Below are 20,398 nucleotides of genomic sequence, written 5' to 3' on the forward strand. Positions count from 1 at the left end.
TTGATATAGAAATTGTCAACCAATATTCAGTTGCATAACATTCTCCACAAATTTTCAGACTACAATTCATTCACTATCATATACTGAATGATTTTCTGTGAGAGTAGACACATTTTAAGATTGTATTAGGTAACATATTATAATTTTTGCATATATAAATTTGTTTAAACCAAAATATTAAACAGAACACTTAACAATGAAACCAATGCACTAATAGCATTGGTACTTCAAAATTTCTTATATTGCATATAGGAAATAAACTAGTGGCTTGCATTCATTGCTGATTTGCAAAAGAATTAAACAATTATTAAACAAATACACTGCAAACAAAAGGTTCTTTTAAGGAAAGCACACTTTACATTTTTCAAGTCATCATTGACATCAACCACTTAAAGAAGGTTAAAATTAAAATGTAAAATAATACTTTTAGACATTGCTTTTATTCCTATATCATAAAAAACATTCTGATTCAGGAATGTTGAAACATCAATGCGTATTCTTTCAAGGATATTAAACATTATACAAACTTAGTTTTAAATAACCATAGTTGATTTTAAAGTGTGTAATCAGCCACTCTGAATGAGCCCTCTTCTACCACTTCTTTATTAAGAAGTAGGACAGTCATCAAAAGCTAACAACATCTGCATGAAACAGAATTGCTAACTGCCTTCATGCTGAGAAGAGAGCTCTTAAACTCATCATGGTGGTTGGCGAGTTTGGACACTTTCAAGCACATTTCTCCCATCATTGCCTATAGAAATGATCCCTGAAAGTATAATCTTAGCTACATTTGGTTGATGGTTTAGATAGGCCATATAAATTCCTCTTTTAACTCATGGTGACATTTTAGGACCCATGCATAAAACTTGATATAGAAATTGTCAACCAATATTCAGTTGCATAACATTATCCACAAATTTTCAGACTACAATTCATTCACTATCATATACTGAATGATTTTCTGTGAGAGTAGACACATTTTAAGATTGTATTAGGTAACATATTATAATTTTTGCATATATAAATTTGTTTAAACCAAAATATTAAACAGAACACTTAACAATGAAACCAATGCACTAATAGCATTGGTACTTCAAAATTTCTTATATTGCATATAGGAAATAAACTAGTGGCTTGCATTCATTGCTGATTTGCAAAAGAATTAAACAATTATTAAACAAATACACTGCAAACAAAAGGTTCTTTTAAGGAAAGCACACTTTACATTTTTCAAGTCATCATTGACATCAACCACTTAAAGAAGGTTAAAATTAAAATGTAAAATAATACTTTTAGACATTGCTTTTATTCCTATATCATAAAAAACATTCTGATTCAGGAATGTTGAAACATCAATGCGTATTCTTTCAAGGATATTAAACATTATACAAACTTAGTTTTAAATAACCATAGTTGATTTTAAAGTGTGTAATCAGCCACTCTGAATGAGCCCTCTTCTACCACTTCTTTATTAAGAAGTAGGACAGTCATCAAAAGCTAACAACATCTGCATGAAACAGAATTGCTGACTGCCTTCATGCTGAGAAGAGAGCTCTTAAACTCATCATGGTGGTTGGCGAGTTTTGACACTTTCAAGCACATTTCTCCCATCATTGCCTATAGAAATGATCCCTGAAAGTATAATCTTAGCTACATTTGGTTGATGGTTTAGATAGGCCATATAAATTCCTCTTTTAACTCATGGTGACATTTTAGGACCCATGCATAAAACTTGATATAGAAATTGTCAATCAATATTCAGTTGCATAACATTCTCCACAAATTTTCAGACTACAATTCATTCACTATCATATACTGAATGATTTTCTGTGAGAGTAGACACATTTTAAGATTGTATTAGGTAACATGTTATCATTTTTGCATATATAAACTTGTTTAAGCCAAAATATTAAACAGAACACTTAACAATGAAACCAATGCACTAATAGCATTGGTACTTCAAAATTTCTTATATTGCATATAGGAAATAAACTAGTGGCTTGCATTAATTGCTGATTTGCTAAAGAATTAAACAATTATTAAACAAATACACTGCAAACAAAATGTTCTTTTAAGGAAAGCACACTTTACATTTTTCAAGTCCTCATTGACATGAACCACTTAAAGAAGGTTACAATTAAAATGTAAAATAATACTCTTAGACATTGCTTTTATTCCTATATCATAAAAAAACATTCTGATTTAGGAATGTTGAAACATCAATGCGTATTCTTTCAAGGATATTAAACATTATACAAACTTACTTTTAAATAACCATAGTTGATTTTAAAGTGTGTAATCAGCCACTCTGAATGAGCCCTCTTCTACCACTTCTTTATTAAGAAGTAGGACAGTCATCAAAAGCTAACAACATCTGCATGAAACAGAGTTGCTAACTGCCTTCATGCTGAGAAGAGAGCTCTTAATCTTATCATGGTGGTTGGCGAGTTTGGACACTTTCAAGCACATTTCTCCCATCATTGCCTATAGAAATGATCCCTGAAAGTATAATCTAAGCTACATTTGGTTGATGGTTTAGATAGGCCATATAAATTCCTCTTTTAACTCATGGTGACATTTTAGGACCCATGCATAAAACTTGATATAGAAATTGTCAACCAATATTCAGTTGCATAACATTCTCCACAAATTTTCAGACTACAATTCATTCACTATCATATACTGAATGATTTTCTGTGAGAGTAGACACATTTTAAGATTGTATTAGGTAACATATTATAATTTTTGCATATATAAATTTGTTTAAACCAAAATATTAAACAGAACACTTAACAATGAAACCAATGCACTAATAGCATTGGTACTTCAAAATTTCTTATATTGCATATAGGAAATAAACTAGTGGCTTGCATTCATTGCTGATTTGCAAAAGAATTAAACAATTATTAAACAAATACACTGCAAACAAAAGGTTCTTTTAAGGAAAGCACACTTTACATTTTTCAAGTCATCATTGACATCAACCACTTAAAGAAGGTTAAAATTAAAATGTAAAATAATACTTTTAGACATTGCTTTTATTCCTATATCATAAAAAACATTCTGATTCAGGAATGTTGAAACATCAATGCGTATTCTTTCAAGGATATTAAACATTATACAAACTTAGTTTTAAATAACCATAGTTGATTTTAAAGTGTGTAATCAGCCACTCTGAATGAGCCCTCTTCTACCACTTCTTTATTAAGAAGTAGGACAGTCATCAAAAGCTAACAACATCTGCATGAAACAGAATTGCTAACTGCCTTCATGCTGAGAAGAGAGCTCTTAAACTCATCATGGTGGTTGGCGAGTTTGGACACTTTCAAGCACATTTCTCCCATCATTGCCTATAGAAATGATCCCTGAAAGTATAATCTTAGCTACATTTGGTTGATGGTTTAGATAGGCCATATAAATTCCTCTTTTAACTCATGGTGACATTTTAGGACCCATGCATAAAACTTGATATAGAAATTGTCAATCAATATTCAGTTGCATAACATTCTCCACAAATTTTCAGACTACAATTCATTCACTATCATATACTGAATGATTTTCTGTGAGAGTAGACACATTTTAAGATTGTATTAGGTAACATATTATAATTTTTGCATATATAAATTTGTTTAAACCAAAATATTAAACAGAACACTTAACAATGAAACCAATGCACTAATAGCATTGGTACTTCAAAATTTCTTATATTGCATATAGGAAATAAACTAGTGGCTTGCATTCATTGCTGATTTGCAAAAGAATTAAACAATTATTAAACAAATACACTGCAAACAAAAGGTTCTTTTAAGGAAAGCACACTTTACATTTTTCAAGTCATCATTGACATCAACCACTTAAAGAAGGTTAAAATTAAAATGTAAAATAATACTTTTAGACATTGCTTTTATTCCTATATCATAAAAAACATTCTGATTCAGGAATGTTGAAACATCAATGCGTATTCTTTCAAGGATATTAAACATTATACAAACTTACTTTTAAATAACCATAGTTGATTTTAAAGTGTGTAATCAGCCACTCTGAATGAGCCCTCTTCTACCACTTCTTTATTAAGAAGTAGGACAGTCATCAAAAGCTAACAACATCTGCATGAAACAGAATTGCTAACTGCCTTCATGCTGAGAAGAGAGCTCTTAAACTCATCATGGTGGTTGGCGAGTTTGGACACTTTCAAGCACATTTCTCCCATCATTGCTTATAGAAATGATCCCTGAAAGTATAATCTTAGCTACATTTGGTTGATGGTTTAGATAGGCCATATAAATTCCTCTTTTAACTCATGGTGACATTTTAGGACCCATGCATAAAACTTGATATAGAAATTGTCAATCAATATTCAGTTGCATAACATTCTCCACAAATTTTCAGACTACAATTCATTCACTATCATATACTGAATGATTTTCTGTGAGAGTAGACACATTTTAAGATTGTATTAGGTAACATGTTATCATTTTTGCATATATAAACTTGTTTAAGCCAAAATATTAAACAGAACACTTAACAATGAAACCAATGCACTAATAGCATTGGTACTTCAAAATTTCTTATATTGCATATAGGAAATAAACTAGTGGCTTGCATTAATTGCTGATTTGCTAAAGAATTAAACAATTATTAAACAAATACACTGCAAACAAAAGGTTCTTTTAAGGAAAGCACACTTTACATTTTTCAAGTCCTCATTGACATGAACCACTTAAAGAAGGTTAAAATTAAAATGTAAAATAATACTCTTAGACATTGCTTTAATTGCTATATCATAAAAAACATTCTGATTCAGGAATGTTGAAACATCAATGCGTATTCTTTCAAGGATATTAAACATTATACAAACTTAGTTTTAAATAACCATAGTTGATTTTAAAGTGTGTAATCAGCCACTCTGAATGAGCCCGCTTCTACCACTTCTTTATTAAGAAGTAGGACAGTCATCAAAAGCTAACAACATCTGCATGAAACAGAGTTGCTAACTGCCTTCATGCTGAGAAGAGAGCTCTTAAACTCATCATGGTGGTTGGCGAGCTTGGACACTTTCAAGCACATTTCTCCCGTCATTGCCTATAGAAATGATCCCTGAAAGTATAGTCTTAAATACATTTTGTTGATGGTTTAGATAGGCCATATGAATTCCTCTTTTAACTCATGGTGACATTTTTGGACCCATTCATAAAACTTGATATAGAAATTGTCAACCAATTTTCAGTTGCATAACATTCTCCACAAATTTTCAGACTACAATTCATTCACTATCATATACTGAATGATTTTCTGTGAGAGTAGACACATTTTAAGATTGTATTAGGTAACATGTTATCATTTTTGCATATATAAACTTGTTTAAGCCAAAATATTAAACAGAACACTTAACAATGAAACCAATGCACTAATAGCATTGGTACTTCAAAATTTCTTATATTGCATATAGGAAATAAACTAGTGGCTTGCATTAATTGCTGATTTGCTAAAGAATTAAACAATTATTAAACAAATACACTGCAAACAAAATGTTCGTTTAAGGAAAGCACACTTTACATTTTTCAAGTCCTCATTGACATGAACCACTTAAAGAAGGTTACAATTAAAATGTAAAATAATACTCTTAGACATTGCTTTTATTCCTATATCATAAAAAAACATTCTGATTTAGGAATGTTGAAACATCAATGCGTATTCTTTCAAGGATATTAAACATTATACAAACTTACTTTTAAATAACCATAGTTGATTTTAAAGTGTGTAATCAGCCACTCTGAATGAGCCCTCTTCTACCACTTATTTATTAAGAAGTAGGACAGTCATCAAAAGCTAACAACATCTGCATGAAACAGAGTTGCTAACTGCCTTCATGCTGAGAAGAGAGCTCTTAATCTTATCATGGTGGTTGGCGAGTTTGGACACTTTCAAGCACATTTCTCCCATCATTGCCTATAGAAATGATCCCTGAAAGTATAATCTTAGCTACATTTGGTTGATGGTTTAGATAGGCCATATAAATTCCTCTTTTAACTCATGGTGACATTTTAGGACCCATGCATAAAACTTGATATAGAAATTGTCAACCAATATTCAGTTGCATAACATTCTCCACAAATTTTCAGACTACAATTCATTCACTATCATATACTGAATGATTTTCTGTGAGAGTAGACACATTTTAAGATTGTATTAGGTAACATATTATAATTTTTGCATATATAAATTTGTTTAAACAAAAATATTAAACAGAACACTTAACAATGAAACCAATGCACTAATAGCATTGGTACTTCAAAATTTCTTATATTGCATATAGGAAATAAACTAGTGGCTTGCATTAATTGCTGATTTGCAAAAGAATTAAAGAATTATTAAACAAATACACTGCAAACAAAAGGTTCTTTTAAGGAAAGCACACTTTACATTTTTCAAGTCCTCATTGACATGAACCACTTAAAGAAGGTTAAAATTAAAATGTAAAATAATACTCTTAGACATTGCTTTAATTGCTATATCATAAAAAACATTCTGATTCAGGAATGTTGAAACATCAATGCGTATTCTTTCAAGGATATTAAACATTATACAAACTTAGTTTTAAATAACCATAGTTGATTTTAAAGTGTGTAATCAGCCACTCTGAATGAGCCCTCTTCTACCACTTCTTTATTAAGAAGTAGGACAGTCATCAAAAGCTAACAACATCTGCATGAAACAGAGTTGCTAACTGCCTTCATGCTGAGAAGAGAGCTCTTAAACTCATCATGGTGGTTGGCGAGTTTGGACACTTTCAAGCACATTTCTCCCATCATTGCCTATAGAAATGATCCCTGAAAGTATAGTCTTAAATACATTTTGTTGATGGTTTAGATAGGCCATATGAATTCCTCTTTTAACTCATGGTGACATTTTTGGACCCATTCATAAAACTTGATATAGAAATTGTCAACCAATTTTCAGTTGCATAACATTCTCCACAAATTTTCAGACTACAATTCATTCACTATCATATACTGAATGATTTTCTGTAAGAGCAGACACATTTTAAGATTGTATTAGGTAAAATGTTATCATTTTTGCATATATAAACTTGTTTAAGCCAAAATATTAAACAGAACACTTAACAATGAAACCAATGCACTAATAGCATTGGTACTTCAAAATGTCTTATATTGCATATAGGAAATAAACTAGTGGCTTGCATTAATTGCTGATTTGCAAAAGAATTAAACAATTATTAAACAAATACACTGCAAACAAAAGGTTCTTTTAAGGAAAGCACACTTTACATTTTTCAAGTCCTCATTGACATGAACCACTTAAAGAAGGTTAAAATTAAAATGTAAAATAATACTCTTAGACATTGCTTTAATTGCTATATCATAAAAAACATTCTGATTCAGGAATGTTGAAACATCAATGCGTATTCTTTCAAGGATATTAAACATTATACAAACTTAGTTTTAAATAACCATAGTTGATTTTAAAGTGTGTAATCAGCCACTCTGAATGAGCCCTCTTCTACCACTTCTTTATTAAGAAGTAGGACAGTCATCAAAAGCTAACAACATCTGCATGAAACAGAGTTGCTAACTGCCTTCATGCTGAGAAGAGAGCTCTTAATCTTATCATGGTGGTTGGCGAGTTTGGACACTTTCAAGCACATTTCTCCCATCATTGCCTATAGAAATGATCCCTGAAAGTATAATCTTAGCTACATTTGGTTGATGGTTTAGATAGGCCATATAAATTCCTCTTTTAACTCATGGTGACATTTTAGGACCCATGCATAAAACTTGATATAGAAATTGTCAACCAATATTCAGTTGCATAACATTCTCCACAAATTTTCAGACTACAATTCATTCACTATCATATACTGAATGATTTTCTGTGAGAGTAGACACATTTTAAGATTGTATTAGGTAACATATTATAATTTTTGCATATATAAATTTGTTTAAACAAAAATATTAAACAGAACACTTAACAATGAAACCAATGCACTAATAGCATTGGTACTTCAAAATTTCTTATATTGCATATAGGAAATAAACTAGTGGCTTGCATTAATTGCTGATTTGCTAAAGAATTAAACAATTATTAAACAAATACACTGCAAACAAAATGTTCTTTTAAGGAAAGCACACTTTACATTTTTCAAGTCCTCATTGACATGTACCACTTAAAGAAGGTTACAATTAAAATGTAAAATAATACTCTTAGACATTGCTTTTATTCCTATATCATAAAAAAACATTCTGATTTAGGAATGTTGAAACATCAATGCGTATTCTTTCAAGGATATTAAACATTATACAAACTTACTTTTAAATAACCATAGTTGATTTTAAAGTGTGTAATCAGCCACTCTGAATGAGCCCTCTTCTACCACTTATTTATTAAGAAGTAGGACAGTCATCAAAAGCTAACAACATCTGCATGAAACAGAGTTGCTAACTGCCTTCATGCGGAGAAGAGAGCTCTTAATCTTATCATGGTGGTTGGCGAGTTTGGACACTTTCAAGCACATTTCTCCCATCATTGCCTATAGAAATGATCCCTGAAAGTATAATCTAAGCTACATTTGGTTGATGGTTTAGATAGGCCATATAAATTCCTCTTTTAACTCATGGTGACATTTTAGGACCCATGCATAAAACTTGATATAGAAATTGTCAACCAATATTCAGTTGCATAACATTCTCCACAAATTTTCAGACTACAATTCATTCACTATCATATACTGAATGATTTTCTGTGAGAGTAGACACATTTTAAGATTGTATTAGGTAACATATTATAATTTTTGCATATATAAATTTGTTTAAACCAAAATATTAAACAGAACACTTAACAATGAAACCAATGCACTAATAGCATTGGTACTTCAAAATTTCTTATATTGCATATAGGAAATAAACTAGTGGCTTGCATTCATTGCTGATTTGCAAAATAATTAAACAATTATTAAACAAATACACTGCAAACAAAAGGTTCTTTTAAGGAAAGCACACTTTACATTTTTCAAGTCATCATTGACATCAACCACTTAAAGAAGGTTAAAATTAAAATGTAAAATAATACTTTTAGACATTGCTTTTATTCCTATATCATAAAAAACATTCTGATTCAGGAATGTTGAAACATCAATGCGTATTCTTTCAAGGATATTAAACATTATACAAACTTAGTTTTAAATAACCATAGTTGATTTTAAAGTGTGTAATCAGCCACTCTGAATGAGCCCTCTTCTACCACTTCTTGATTAAGAAGTAGGACAGTCATCAAAAGCTAACAACATCTGCATGAAACAGAGTTGCTAACTGCCTTCATGCTGAGAAGAGAGCTCTTAAACTCATCATGGTGGTTGGTGAGTTTGGACACTTTCAAGCACATTTCTCCCATCATTGCCTATAGAAATGATCCCTGAAAGTATAATCTTAACTACATTTGGTTGATGGTTTAGATAGGCCATATAAATTCCTCTTTTAACTCATAGTGACATTTTAGGACCCATGCATAAAACTTGATATAGAAATTGTCAACCAATATTCAGTTGCATAACATTCTCCACAAATTTTCAGACTACAATTCATTCACTATCATATACTGAATGATTTTCTGTGAGAGTAGACACATTTTAAGATTGTATTAGGTAACATATTATAATTTTTGCATATATAAATTTGTTTAAACCAAAATATTAAACAGAACACTTAACAATGAAACCAATGCACTAATAGCATTGGTACTTCAATATTTCTTATATTGCATATAGGAAATAAACTAGTGGCTTGCATTAATTGCTGATTTGCTAAAGAATTAAACAATTATTAAACAAATACACTGCAAACAAAATGTTCTTTTAAGGAAAGCACACTTTACATTTTTCAAGTCCTCATTGACATGAACCACTTAAAGAATGTTACAATTAATATGTAAAATAATACTCTTAGACATTGCTTTAATTGCTATATCATAAAAAACATTCTGATTCAGGAATGTTGAAACATCAATGCGTATTCTTTCAAAGATATTAAACATTATACAAACTTAGTTTTAAATAACCATAGTTGATTTTAAAGTGTGTAATCAGCCACTCTGAATGAGCCCTCTTCTACCACTTCTTTATTAAGAAGTAGGACAGTCATCAAAAGCTAACAACATCTGCATGAAACAGAGTTGCTAACTGCCTTCATGCTGAGAAGAGAGCTCTTAAACTCATCATGGTGGTTGGCGAGTTTGGACACTTTCAAGCACATTTCTCCCATCATTGCCTATAGAAATGATCCCTGAAAGTATAGTCTTAAATATATTTTGTTGATGGTTTAGATAGGCCATATGAATTCCTCTTTTAACTCATGGTGACATTTTTGGACCCATTCATAAAACTTGATATAGAAATTGTCAACCAATTTTCAGTTGTATAACATTCTCCACAAATTTTCAGACTACAATTCATTCACTATCATATACTGAATGATTTTCTGTGAGAGTAGACACATTTTAAGATTGTATTAGGTAACATGTTATCATTTTTGCATATATAAACTTGTTTAAGCCAAAATATTAAACAGAACACTTAACAATGAAACCAATGCACTAATAGCATTGGTACTTCAAAATTTCTTATATTGCATATAGGAAATAAACTAGTGGCTTGCATTAATTGCTGATTTGCTAAAGAATTAAACAATTATTAAACAAATACACTGCAAACAAAATGTTCTTTTAAGGAAAGCACACTTTACATTTTCCAAGTCCTCATTGACATGAACCACTTAAAGAAGGTTACAATTAAAATGTAAAATAATACTCTTAGACATTGCTTTTATTCCTATATCATAAAAAAAACATTCTGATTCAGGAATGTTGAAACATCAATGCGTATTCTTTCAAGGATATTAAACATTATACAAACTTAGTTTTAAATAACCATAGTTGATTTTAAAGTGTGTAATCAGCCACTCTGAATGAGCCCTCTTCTACCACTTCTTTATTAAGAAGTAGGACAGTCATCAAAAGCTAACAACATCTGCATGAAACAGAGTTGCTAACTGCCTTCATGCTGAGAAGAGAGCTCTTAAACTCATCATGGTGGTTGGCGAGTTTGGACACTTTCAAGCACATTTCTCCCATCATTGCCTATAGAAATGATCCCTGAAAGTATAATCTTAGCTACATTTGGTTGATGGTTTAGATAGGCCATATAAATTCCTCTTTTAACTCATAGTGACATTTTAGGACCCATGCATAAAACTTGATATAGAAATTGTCAACCAATATTCAGTTGCATAACATTCTCCACAAATTTTCAGACTACAATTCATTCACTATCATATACTGAATGATTTTCTGTGAGAGTAGACACATTTTAAGATTGTATTAGGTAACATATTATAATTTTTGCATATATAAATTTGTTTAAACCAAAATATTAAACAGAACACTTAACAATGAAACCAATGCACTAATAGCATTGGTACTTCAAAATTTCTTATATTGCATATAGGAAATAAACTAGTGGCTTGCATTAATTGCTGATTTGCTAAAGAATTAAACAATTATTAAACAAATACACTGCAAACAAAAGGTTCTTTTAAGGAAAGCACACTTTACATTTTTCAAGTCCTCTATGACATGAACCACTTAAAGAAGGTTAAAATTAAAATGTAAAATAATACTCTTAGACATTGCTTTAATTGCTATATCATAAAAAACATTCTGATTCAGGAATGTTGAAACATCAATGCGTATTCTTTCAAGGATATTAAACATTATACAAACTTAGTTTTAAATAACCATAGTTGATTTTAAAGTGTGTAATCAGCCACTCTGAATGAGCCCTCTTCTACCACTTCTTTATTAAGAAGTAGGACAGTCATCAAAAGCTAACAACATCTGCATGAAACAGAGTTGCTAACTGCCTTCATGCTGAGAAGAGAGCTCTTAAACTCATCATGGTGGTTGGCGAGTTTGGACACTTTCAAGCACATTTCTCCCATCATTGCCTATAGAAATGATCCCTGCAAATATAATCTTAAATACATTTTGTTGATGGTTTAGATAGGCCATATGAATTCCTCTTTTAACTCATAGTGACATTTTTGGACCCATTCATAAAACTTGATATAGAAATTGTCCACCAATTTTCAGTTGCATAACATTCTCCACAAATTTTCAGACTACAATTCATTCACTATCATATACTGAATGATTTTCTGTGAGAGTAGACACATTTTAAGATTGTATTAGGTAACATATTATCAGTTTTGCATATATAAACTTGTTTAAGCCAAAATATTACACAGAACACTTAACAATGAAACCAATGCACTAATAGCATTGGTACTTCAAAATTTCTTATATTGCATATAGGAAATAAACTAGTGGCTTGCATTAATTGCTGATTTGCTAAAGAATTAAACAATTATTAAACAAATACACTGCAAACAAAAGGTTCTTTTAAGGAAAGCACACTTTACATTTTTCAAGTCCTCTATGACATGAACCACTTAAAGAAGGTTAAAATTAAAATGTAAAATAATACTCTTAGACATTGCTTTAATTGCTATATCATAAAAAACATTCTGATTCAGGAATGTTGAAACATCAATGCGTATTCTTTCAAGGATATTAAACATTATACAAACTTAGTTTTAAATAACCATAGTTGATTTTAAAGTGTGTAATCAGCCACTCTGAATGAGCCCTCTTCTACCACTTCTTTATTAAGAAGTAGGACAGTCATCAAAAGCTAACAACATCTGCATGAAACAGAGTTGCTAACTGCCTTCATGCTGAGAAGAGAGCTCTTAAACTCATCATGGTGGTTGGCGAGTTTGGACACTTTCAAGCACATTTCTCCCATCATTGCCTATAGAAATGATCCCTGAAAGTATAATCTTAGCTACATTTGGTTGATGGTTTAGATAGGCCATATAAATTCCTCTTTTAACTCATAGTGACATTTTAGGACCCATGCATAAAACTTGATATAGAAATTGTCAACCAATATTCAGTTGCATAACATTCTCCACAAATTTTCAGACTACAATTCATTCACTATCATATACTGAATGATTTTCTGTGAGAGTAGACACATTTTAAGATTGTATTAGGTAACATATTATAATTTTTGCATATATAAATTTGTTTAAACCAAAATATTAAACAGAACACTTAACAATGAAACCAATGCACTAATAGCATTGGTACTTCAATATTTCTTATATTGCATATAGGAAATAAACTAGTGGCTTGCATTAATTGCTGATTTGCTAAAGAATTAAACAATTATTAAACAAATACACTGCAAACAAAATGTTCTTTTAAGGAAAGCACACTTTACATTTTTCAAGTCCTCATTGACATGAACCACTTAAAGAAGGTTACAATTAAAATGTAAAATAATACTCTTAGACATTGCTTTTATTTCTATATCATAAAAAACATTCTGATTGAGGAATGTTGAAACATCAATGCGTATTCTTTCAAGGATATTAAACATTATACAAACTTAGTTTTAAATAACCATAGTTGATTTTAAAGTGTGTAATCAGCCACTCTGAATAAGCCCTCTTCTTCCACTTCTTTATTAAGAAGTAGGACAGTCATCAAAAGCTAACAACATCTGCATGAAACAGAGTTGCTAACTGCCTTCATGCTGAGAAGAGAGCTCGAAAACTCATCATGGTGGTTGGCGAGTTTGGACACTTTCAAGCACATTTCTCCCATCATTGCCTATAGAAATTATCCCTGGAAGTATAATCTTAATTACATTTTGTTGATGGTTTAGATTAGCCATATGAATTCCTCTTTTAACTCATGGTGACATTTTTGGACCCATTCATAAAACTTGATATAGAAATTGTCAACCAATTTTCAGTTGCATAACATTATCCACAAATTTTCAGACTACAATTCATTCACTATCATATACTGAATGATTTTCTGTGAGAGTAGACACATTTTAAGATTGTATTAGGTAACATATTATAATTTTTGCATATATAAACTTGTTTAAGCCAAAATATTAAACAGAACACTTAACAATGAAACCAATGCACTAATAGCATTGGTACTTCAATATTTCTTATATTGCATATAGGAAATAAACTAGTGGCTTGCATTAATTGCTGATTTGCTAAAGAATTAAACAATTATTAAACAAATACACTGCAAACAAAAGGTTCTTTTAAGGAAAGCACACTTTACATTTTCCAAGTCCTCATTGACATGAACCACTTAAAGAAGGTTACAATTAAAATGTAAAATAATACTCTTAGACATTGCTTTTATTCCTATATCATAAAAAAAACATTCTGATTCAGGAATGTTGAAACATCAATGCGTATTCTTTCAAGGATATTAAACATTATACAAACTTAGTTTTAAATAACCATAGTTGATTTTAAAGTGTGTAATCAGCCACTCTGAATGAGCCCTCTTCTACCACTTCTTTATTAAGAAGTAGGACAGTCATCAAAAGCTAACAACATCTGCATGAAACAGAGTTGCTAACTGCCTTCATGCTGAGAAGAGAGCTCTTAAACTCATCATGGTGGTTGGCGAGTTTGGACACTTTCAAGCACATTTCTCCCATCATTGCCTATAGAAATGATCCCTGAAAGTATAATCTTAGCTACATTTGGTTGATGGTTTAGATAGGCCATATAAATTCCTCTTTTAACTCATAGTGACATTTTAGGACCCATGCATAAAACTTGATATAGAAATTGTCAACCAATATTCAGTTGCATAACATTCTCCACAAATTTTCAGACTACAATTCATTCACTATCATATACTGAATGATTTTCTGTGAGAGTAGACACATTTTAAGATTGTATTAGGTAACATATTATAATTTTTGCATATATAAATTTGTTTAAACCAAAATATTAAACAGAACACTTAACAATGAAACCAATGCACTAATAGCATTGGTACTTCAATATTTCTTATATTGCATATAGGAAATAAACTAGTGGCTTGCATTAATTGCTGATTTGCTAAAGAATTAAACAATTATTAAACAAATACACTGCAAACAAAATGTTCTTTTAAGGAAAGCACACTTTACATTTTTCAAGTCCTCATTGACATGAACCACTTAAAGAAGGTTACAATTAAAATGTAAAATAATACTCTTAGACATTGCTTTTATTTCTATATCATAAAAAACATTCTGATTGAGGAATGTTGAAACATCAATGCGTATTCTTTCAAGGATATTAAACATTATACAAACTTAGTTTTAAATAACCATAGTTGATTTTAAAGTGTGTAATCAGCCACTCTGAATAAGCCCTCTTCTTCCACTTCTTTATTAAGAAGTAGGACAGTCATCAAAAGCTAACAACATCTGCATGAAACAGAGTTGCTAACTGCCTTCATACTGAGAAGAGAGCTCGAAAACTCATCATGGTGGTTGGCGAGTTTGGACACTTTCAAGCACATTTCTCCCATCATTGCCTATAGAAATTATCCCTGGAAGTATAATCTTAATTACATTTTGTTGATGGTTTAGATTAGCCATATGAATTCCTCTTTTAACTCATGGTGACATTTTTGGACCCATTCATAAAACTTGATATAGAAATTGTCAACCAATTTTCAGTTGCATAACATTATCCACAAATTTTCAGACTACAATTCATTCACTATCATATACTGAATGATTTTCTGTGAGAGTAGACACATTTTAAGATTGTATTAGGTAACATATTATAATTTTTGCATATATAAACTTGTTTAAGCCAAAATATTAAACAGAACACTTAACAATGAAACCAATGCACTAATAGCATTGGTACTTCAATATTTCTTATATTGCATATAGGAAATAAACTAGTGGCTTGCATTAATTGCTGATTTGCTAAAGAATTAAACAATTATTAAACAAATACACTGCAAACAAAAGGTTCTTTTAAGGAAAGCACACTTTACATTTTCCAAGTCCTCATTGACATGAACCACTTAAAGAAGGTTACAATTAAAATGTAAAATAATACTCTTAGACATTGCTTTTATTCCTATATCATAAAAAAAACATTCTGATTCAGGAATGTTGAAACATCAATGCGTATTCTTTCAAGGATATTAAACATTATACAAACTTAGTTTTAAATAACCATAGTTGATTTTAAAGTGTGTAATCAGCCACTCTGAATGAGCCCTCTTCTACCACTTCTTTATTAAGAAGTAGGACAGTCATCAAAAGCTAACAACATCTGCATGAAACAGAGTTGCTAACTGCCTTCATGCTGAGAAGAGAGCTCTTAAACTCATCATGGTGGTTGGCGAGTTTGGACACTTTCAAGCACATTTCTCCCATCATTGCCTATAGAAATGATCCCTGAAAGTATAATCTTAGCTACATTTGGTTGATGGTTTAGATAGGCCATATAAATTCCTCTTTTAACTCATAGTGACATTTTAGGACCCATGCATAAAACTTGATATAGAAATTGTCAACCAATATTCAGTTGCATAACATTCTCCACAAATTTTCAGACTACAATTCATTCACTATCATATACTGAATGATTTTCTGTGAGAGTAGACACATTTTAAGATTGTATTAGGTAACATATTATAATTTTTGCATATATAAATTTGTTTAAACCAAAATATTAAACAGAACACTTAACAATGAAACCAATGCACTAATAGCATTGGTACTTCAATATTTCTTATATTGCATATAGGAAATAAACTAGTGGCTTGCATTAATTGCTGATTTGCTAAAGAATTAAACAATTATTAAACAAATACACTGCAAACAAAATGTTCTTTTAAGGAAAGCACACTTTACATTTTTCAAGTCCTCATTGACATGAACCACTTAAAGAAGGTTACAATTAATATGTAAAATAATACTCTTAGACATTGCTTTAATTGCTATTTCATAAAAAACATTCTGATTCAGGAATGTTGAAACATCAATGCGTATTCTTTCAAAGATATTAAACATTATACAAACTTAGTTTTAAATAACCATAGTTGATTTTAAAGTGTGTAATCAGCCACTCTGAATGAGCTCTCTTCTACCACTTCTTTATTAAGAAGTAGGACAGTCATCAAAAGCTAACAACATCTGCATGAAACAGAGTTGCTAACTGCCTTCATGCTGAGAAGAGAGCTCTTAAACTCATCATGGTGGTTGGCGAGTTTGGACACTTTCAAGCACATTTCTCCCATCATTGCCTATAGAAATGATCCCTGAAAGTATAATCTTAGCTACATTTGGTTGATGGTTTAGATAGGCCATATAAATTCCTCTTTTAACTCATTGTGACATTTTAGGACCCATGCATAAAACTTGATATAGAAATTGTCAACCAATATTCAGTTGCATAACATTCTCCACAAATTTTCAGACTACAATTCATTCACTATCATATACTGAATGATTTTCTGTGAGAGTAGACACATTTTAAGATTGTATTAGGTAACATATTATAATTTTTGCATATATAAATTTGTTTAAACCAAAATATTAAACAGAACACTTAACACTGAAACCAATGCACTAATAGCATTGGTACTTCCAAATTTCTTATATTGCATATAGGAAATAAACTTGTGGCTTGCATTAATTGCTGATTTGCTAAAGAATTAAACAATTATTAAACAAATACACTGCAAACAAAAGGTTCTTTTAAGGAAAGCACACTTTACATTTTTCAAGTCCTCATTGACATGAACCACTTAAAGAAGGTTAAAATTAAAATGTAAAATAATACTCTTAGACATTGCTTTAATTGCTATATCATAAAAAACATTCTGATTCAGGAATGTTGAAACATCAATGCGTATTCTTTCAAGGATATTAAACATTATACAAACTTAGTTTTAAATAACCATAGTTGATTTTAAAGTGTGTAATCAGCCACTCTGAATGAGCCCTCTTCTACCACTTCTTTATTAAGAAGTAGGACAGTCATCAAAAGCTAACAACATCTGCATGAAACAGAGTTGCTAACTGCCTTCATGCTGAGAAGAGAGCTCTTAAACTCATCATGGTGGTTGGCGAGTTTGGACACTTTCAAGCACATTTCTCCCATCATTGCCTATAGAAATGATCCCTGCAAGTATAGTCTTAAATACATTTTGTTGATGGTTTAGATAGGCCATATGAATTCCTCTTTTAACTCATGGTGACATTTTTGGACACATTCATAAAACTTGATATAGAAATTGTCCACCAATTTTCAGTTGCATAACATTCTCCACAAATTTTCAGACTACAATTCATTCACTATCATATACTGAATGATTTTCTGTGAGAGTAGACACATTTTAAGATTGTATTAGGTAACATATTATCAGTTTTGCATATATAAACTTGTTTAAGCCAAAATATTAAACAGAACACTTAACAATGAAACCAATGCACTAATAGCATTGGTACTTCAAAATTTCTTATATTGCATATAGGAAATAAACTAGTGGCTTGCATTAATTGCTGATTTGCTAAAGAATTAAACAATTATTAAACAAATACACTGCAAACAAAAGGTTCTTTTAAGGAAAGCACACTTTACATTTTTCAAGTCATCATTGACATGAACCACTTAAAGAAGGTTAAAATTAAAATGTAAAATAATACTCTTAGACATTGCTTTTATTCCTATATCATAAAAAACATTCTGATTCAGGAATGTTGAAACATCAATGCGTATTCTTTCAAAGATATTAAACATTATACAAACTTAGTTTTAAATAACCATAGTTGATTTTAAAGTGTGTAATCAGCCACTCTGAATGAGCCCTCTTCTACCACTTCTTTATTAAGAAGTAGAACAGTCATCAAAAGCTAACAACATCTGCATGAAACAGAGTTGCTAACTGCCTTCTTGCTGAGAAGAGAGCTCTTAAATTCATCATGGTGGTTGGCGAGTTTGGACACTTTCAAACACATTTCTCCCATCATTGCCTATAGAAATGATCCCTGGAAGTATAGTCTTAATTACATTTTGTTGATGGTTTAGATTAGCCATATGAATTCCTCTTTTAACTCATGGTGACATTTTTGGACCAATTCATAAAACTTGATATAGAAATTGTCAACCAATTTTCAGTTGCATAACATTATCCACAAATTTTCAGACTACAATTCATTCACTATCATATACTGAATGATTTTCTGTGAGAGTAGACACATTTTAAGATTGTATTAGGTAACATATTATCATTTTTGCATATATAAACTTGTTTAAGCCAAAATATTAAACAGAACACTTAACAATGAAACCAATGCACTAATAGCATTGGTACTTCAATATTTCTTATATTGCATATAGGAAATAAACTAGTGGCTTGCATTAATTGCTGATTTGCTAAAGAATTAAACAATTATTAAACAAATACACTGCAAACAAAAGGTTCTTTTAAGGAAAGCACACTTTACATTTTTCAAGTCCTCATTGACATGAACCACTTAAAGAAGGTTACAATTAATATGTAAAATAATACTCTTAGACATTGCTTTAATTGCTATATCATAAAAAACATTCTGATTCAGGAATGTTGAAACATCAATGCGTATTCTTTCAAAGATATTAAACATTATACAAACTTAGTTTTAAATAACCATAGTTGATTTTAAAGTGTGTAATCAGCCACTCTGAATGAGCCCTCTTCTACCACTTCTTTATTAAGAAGTAGGACAGTCATCAAAAGCTAACAACATCTGCATGAAACAGAGTTGCTAACTGCCTTCATGCTGAGAAGAGAGCTCTTAAACTCATCATGGTGGTTGGCGAGTTTGGACACTTTCAAGCACATTTCTCCCATCATTGCCTATAGAAATGATCCCTGAAAGTATAGTCTTAAATACATTTTGTTGATGGTTTAGATAGGCCATATGAATTCCTCTTTTAACTCATGGTGACATTTTTGGACCCATTCATAAAACTTGATATAGAAATTGTCAACCAATTTTCAGTTGCATAACATTCTCCACAAATTTTCAGACTACAATTCATTCACTATCATATACTGAATGATTTTCTGTGAGAGTAGACACATTTTAAGATTGTATTAGGTAACATATTATCATTTTTGCATATATAAACTTGTTTAAGCCAAAATATTAAACAGAACACTTAACAATGAAACCAATGCACTAATAGCATTGGTACTTCAAAATTTCTTATATTGCATATAGGAAATAAACTAGTGGCTTGCATTAATTGCTGATTTGCTAAAGAATTAAACAATTATTAAACAAATACACTGCAAACAAAAGGTTCTTTTAAGGAAAGCACACTTTACATTTTTCAAGTCATCATTGACATGAACCACTTAAAGAAGGTTAAAATTAAAATGTAAAATAATACTCTTAGACATTGCTTTTATTCCTATATCATAAAAAAAACATTCTGAT

At 30.6% G+C, this 20,398-nt stretch overlaps 23 non-coding genes across 23 annotated transcripts; all 23 read right to left on the reverse strand.

The window, feature by feature from the left end:
* Positions 1-569: 569 nt before the first annotated feature.
* On the reverse strand, positions 570-782 carry LOC135053327 (small nucleolar RNA U3). Its single transcript, XR_010242693.1, has one exon. It is a non-coding gene; the product is annotated as a small nucleolar RNA U3 (small nucleolar RNA).
* Positions 783-1,435: 653 nt separating this feature from the next.
* Positions 1,436-1,648, reverse strand: LOC135053413 (small nucleolar RNA U3). Its single transcript, XR_010242767.1, has one exon. It is a non-coding gene; the product is annotated as a small nucleolar RNA U3 (small nucleolar RNA).
* A 654-nt stretch (positions 1,649-2,302) lies between these two features.
* Positions 2,303-2,515, reverse strand: LOC135053412 (small nucleolar RNA U3). Its single transcript, XR_010242766.1, has one exon. It is a non-coding gene; the product is annotated as a small nucleolar RNA U3 (small nucleolar RNA).
* Positions 2,516-3,168: 653 nt separating this feature from the next.
* On the reverse strand, positions 3,169-3,381 carry LOC135053328 (small nucleolar RNA U3). Its single transcript, XR_010242694.1, has one exon. It is a non-coding gene; the product is annotated as a small nucleolar RNA U3 (small nucleolar RNA).
* A 653-nt stretch (positions 3,382-4,034) lies between these two features.
* On the reverse strand, positions 4,035-4,247 carry LOC135053736 (small nucleolar RNA U3). Its single transcript, XR_010243049.1, has one exon. It is a non-coding gene; the product is annotated as a small nucleolar RNA U3 (small nucleolar RNA).
* Positions 4,248-4,900: 653 nt separating this feature from the next.
* Positions 4,901-5,113, reverse strand: LOC135053354 (small nucleolar RNA U3). Its single transcript, XR_010242716.1, has one exon. It is a non-coding gene; the product is annotated as a small nucleolar RNA U3 (small nucleolar RNA).
* A 654-nt stretch (positions 5,114-5,767) lies between these two features.
* On the reverse strand, positions 5,768-5,980 carry LOC135053695 (small nucleolar RNA U3). The gene has a single exon (XR_010243014.1). It is a non-coding gene; the product is annotated as a small nucleolar RNA U3 (small nucleolar RNA).
* A 653-nt stretch (positions 5,981-6,633) lies between these two features.
* On the reverse strand, positions 6,634-6,846 carry LOC135053117 (small nucleolar RNA U3). Its single transcript, XR_010242509.1, has one exon. It is a non-coding gene; the product is annotated as a small nucleolar RNA U3 (small nucleolar RNA).
* A 653-nt stretch (positions 6,847-7,499) lies between these two features.
* LOC135053452 (small nucleolar RNA U3) lies at positions 7,500-7,712 on the reverse strand. The gene has a single exon (XR_010242801.1). It is a non-coding gene; the product is annotated as a small nucleolar RNA U3 (small nucleolar RNA).
* A 654-nt stretch (positions 7,713-8,366) lies between these two features.
* On the reverse strand, positions 8,367-8,579 carry LOC135053872 (small nucleolar RNA U3). Its single transcript, XR_010243168.1, has one exon. It is a non-coding gene; the product is annotated as a small nucleolar RNA U3 (small nucleolar RNA).
* A 653-nt stretch (positions 8,580-9,232) lies between these two features.
* LOC135053306 (small nucleolar RNA U3) lies at positions 9,233-9,445 on the reverse strand. Its single transcript, XR_010242674.1, has one exon. It is a non-coding gene; the product is annotated as a small nucleolar RNA U3 (small nucleolar RNA).
* A 653-nt stretch (positions 9,446-10,098) lies between these two features.
* LOC135053119 (small nucleolar RNA U3) lies at positions 10,099-10,311 on the reverse strand. The gene has a single exon (XR_010242510.1). It is a non-coding gene; the product is annotated as a small nucleolar RNA U3 (small nucleolar RNA).
* A 655-nt stretch (positions 10,312-10,966) lies between these two features.
* On the reverse strand, positions 10,967-11,179 carry LOC135053263 (small nucleolar RNA U3). The gene has a single exon (XR_010242637.1). It is a non-coding gene; the product is annotated as a small nucleolar RNA U3 (small nucleolar RNA).
* Positions 11,180-11,832: 653 nt separating this feature from the next.
* LOC135053742 (small nucleolar RNA U3) lies at positions 11,833-12,045 on the reverse strand. Its single transcript, XR_010243054.1, has one exon. It is a non-coding gene; the product is annotated as a small nucleolar RNA U3 (small nucleolar RNA).
* A 653-nt stretch (positions 12,046-12,698) lies between these two features.
* Positions 12,699-12,911, reverse strand: LOC135053264 (small nucleolar RNA U3). The gene has a single exon (XR_010242638.1). It is a non-coding gene; the product is annotated as a small nucleolar RNA U3 (small nucleolar RNA).
* A 653-nt stretch (positions 12,912-13,564) lies between these two features.
* LOC135053814 (small nucleolar RNA U3) lies at positions 13,565-13,777 on the reverse strand. The gene has a single exon (XR_010243118.1). It is a non-coding gene; the product is annotated as a small nucleolar RNA U3 (small nucleolar RNA).
* A 655-nt stretch (positions 13,778-14,432) lies between these two features.
* Positions 14,433-14,645, reverse strand: LOC135053265 (small nucleolar RNA U3). The gene has a single exon (XR_010242639.1). It is a non-coding gene; the product is annotated as a small nucleolar RNA U3 (small nucleolar RNA).
* Positions 14,646-15,298: 653 nt separating this feature from the next.
* LOC135053954 (small nucleolar RNA U3) lies at positions 15,299-15,511 on the reverse strand. Its single transcript, XR_010243240.1, has one exon. It is a non-coding gene; the product is annotated as a small nucleolar RNA U3 (small nucleolar RNA).
* Positions 15,512-16,166: 655 nt separating this feature from the next.
* On the reverse strand, positions 16,167-16,379 carry LOC135053266 (small nucleolar RNA U3). The gene has a single exon (XR_010242640.1). It is a non-coding gene; the product is annotated as a small nucleolar RNA U3 (small nucleolar RNA).
* A 653-nt stretch (positions 16,380-17,032) lies between these two features.
* LOC135053092 (small nucleolar RNA U3) lies at positions 17,033-17,245 on the reverse strand. Its single transcript, XR_010242488.1, has one exon. It is a non-coding gene; the product is annotated as a small nucleolar RNA U3 (small nucleolar RNA).
* A 653-nt stretch (positions 17,246-17,898) lies between these two features.
* LOC135053340 (small nucleolar RNA U3) lies at positions 17,899-18,111 on the reverse strand. The gene has a single exon (XR_010242704.1). It is a non-coding gene; the product is annotated as a small nucleolar RNA U3 (small nucleolar RNA).
* A 653-nt stretch (positions 18,112-18,764) lies between these two features.
* LOC135053492 (small nucleolar RNA U3) lies at positions 18,765-18,977 on the reverse strand. Its single transcript, XR_010242836.1, has one exon. It is a non-coding gene; the product is annotated as a small nucleolar RNA U3 (small nucleolar RNA).
* A 653-nt stretch (positions 18,978-19,630) lies between these two features.
* LOC135053120 (small nucleolar RNA U3) lies at positions 19,631-19,843 on the reverse strand. Its single transcript, XR_010242511.1, has one exon. It is a non-coding gene; the product is annotated as a small nucleolar RNA U3 (small nucleolar RNA).
* Positions 19,844-20,398: the final 555 nt, after the last annotated feature.

The sequence above is a fragment of the Pseudophryne corroboree genome, chromosome 2 (assembly GCF_028390025.1).
Source record: "Pseudophryne corroboree isolate aPseCor3 chromosome 2, aPseCor3.hap2, whole genome shotgun sequence".
Lineage (NCBI taxonomy): Eukaryota > Metazoa > Chordata > Amphibia > Anura > Myobatrachidae > Pseudophryne > Pseudophryne corroboree.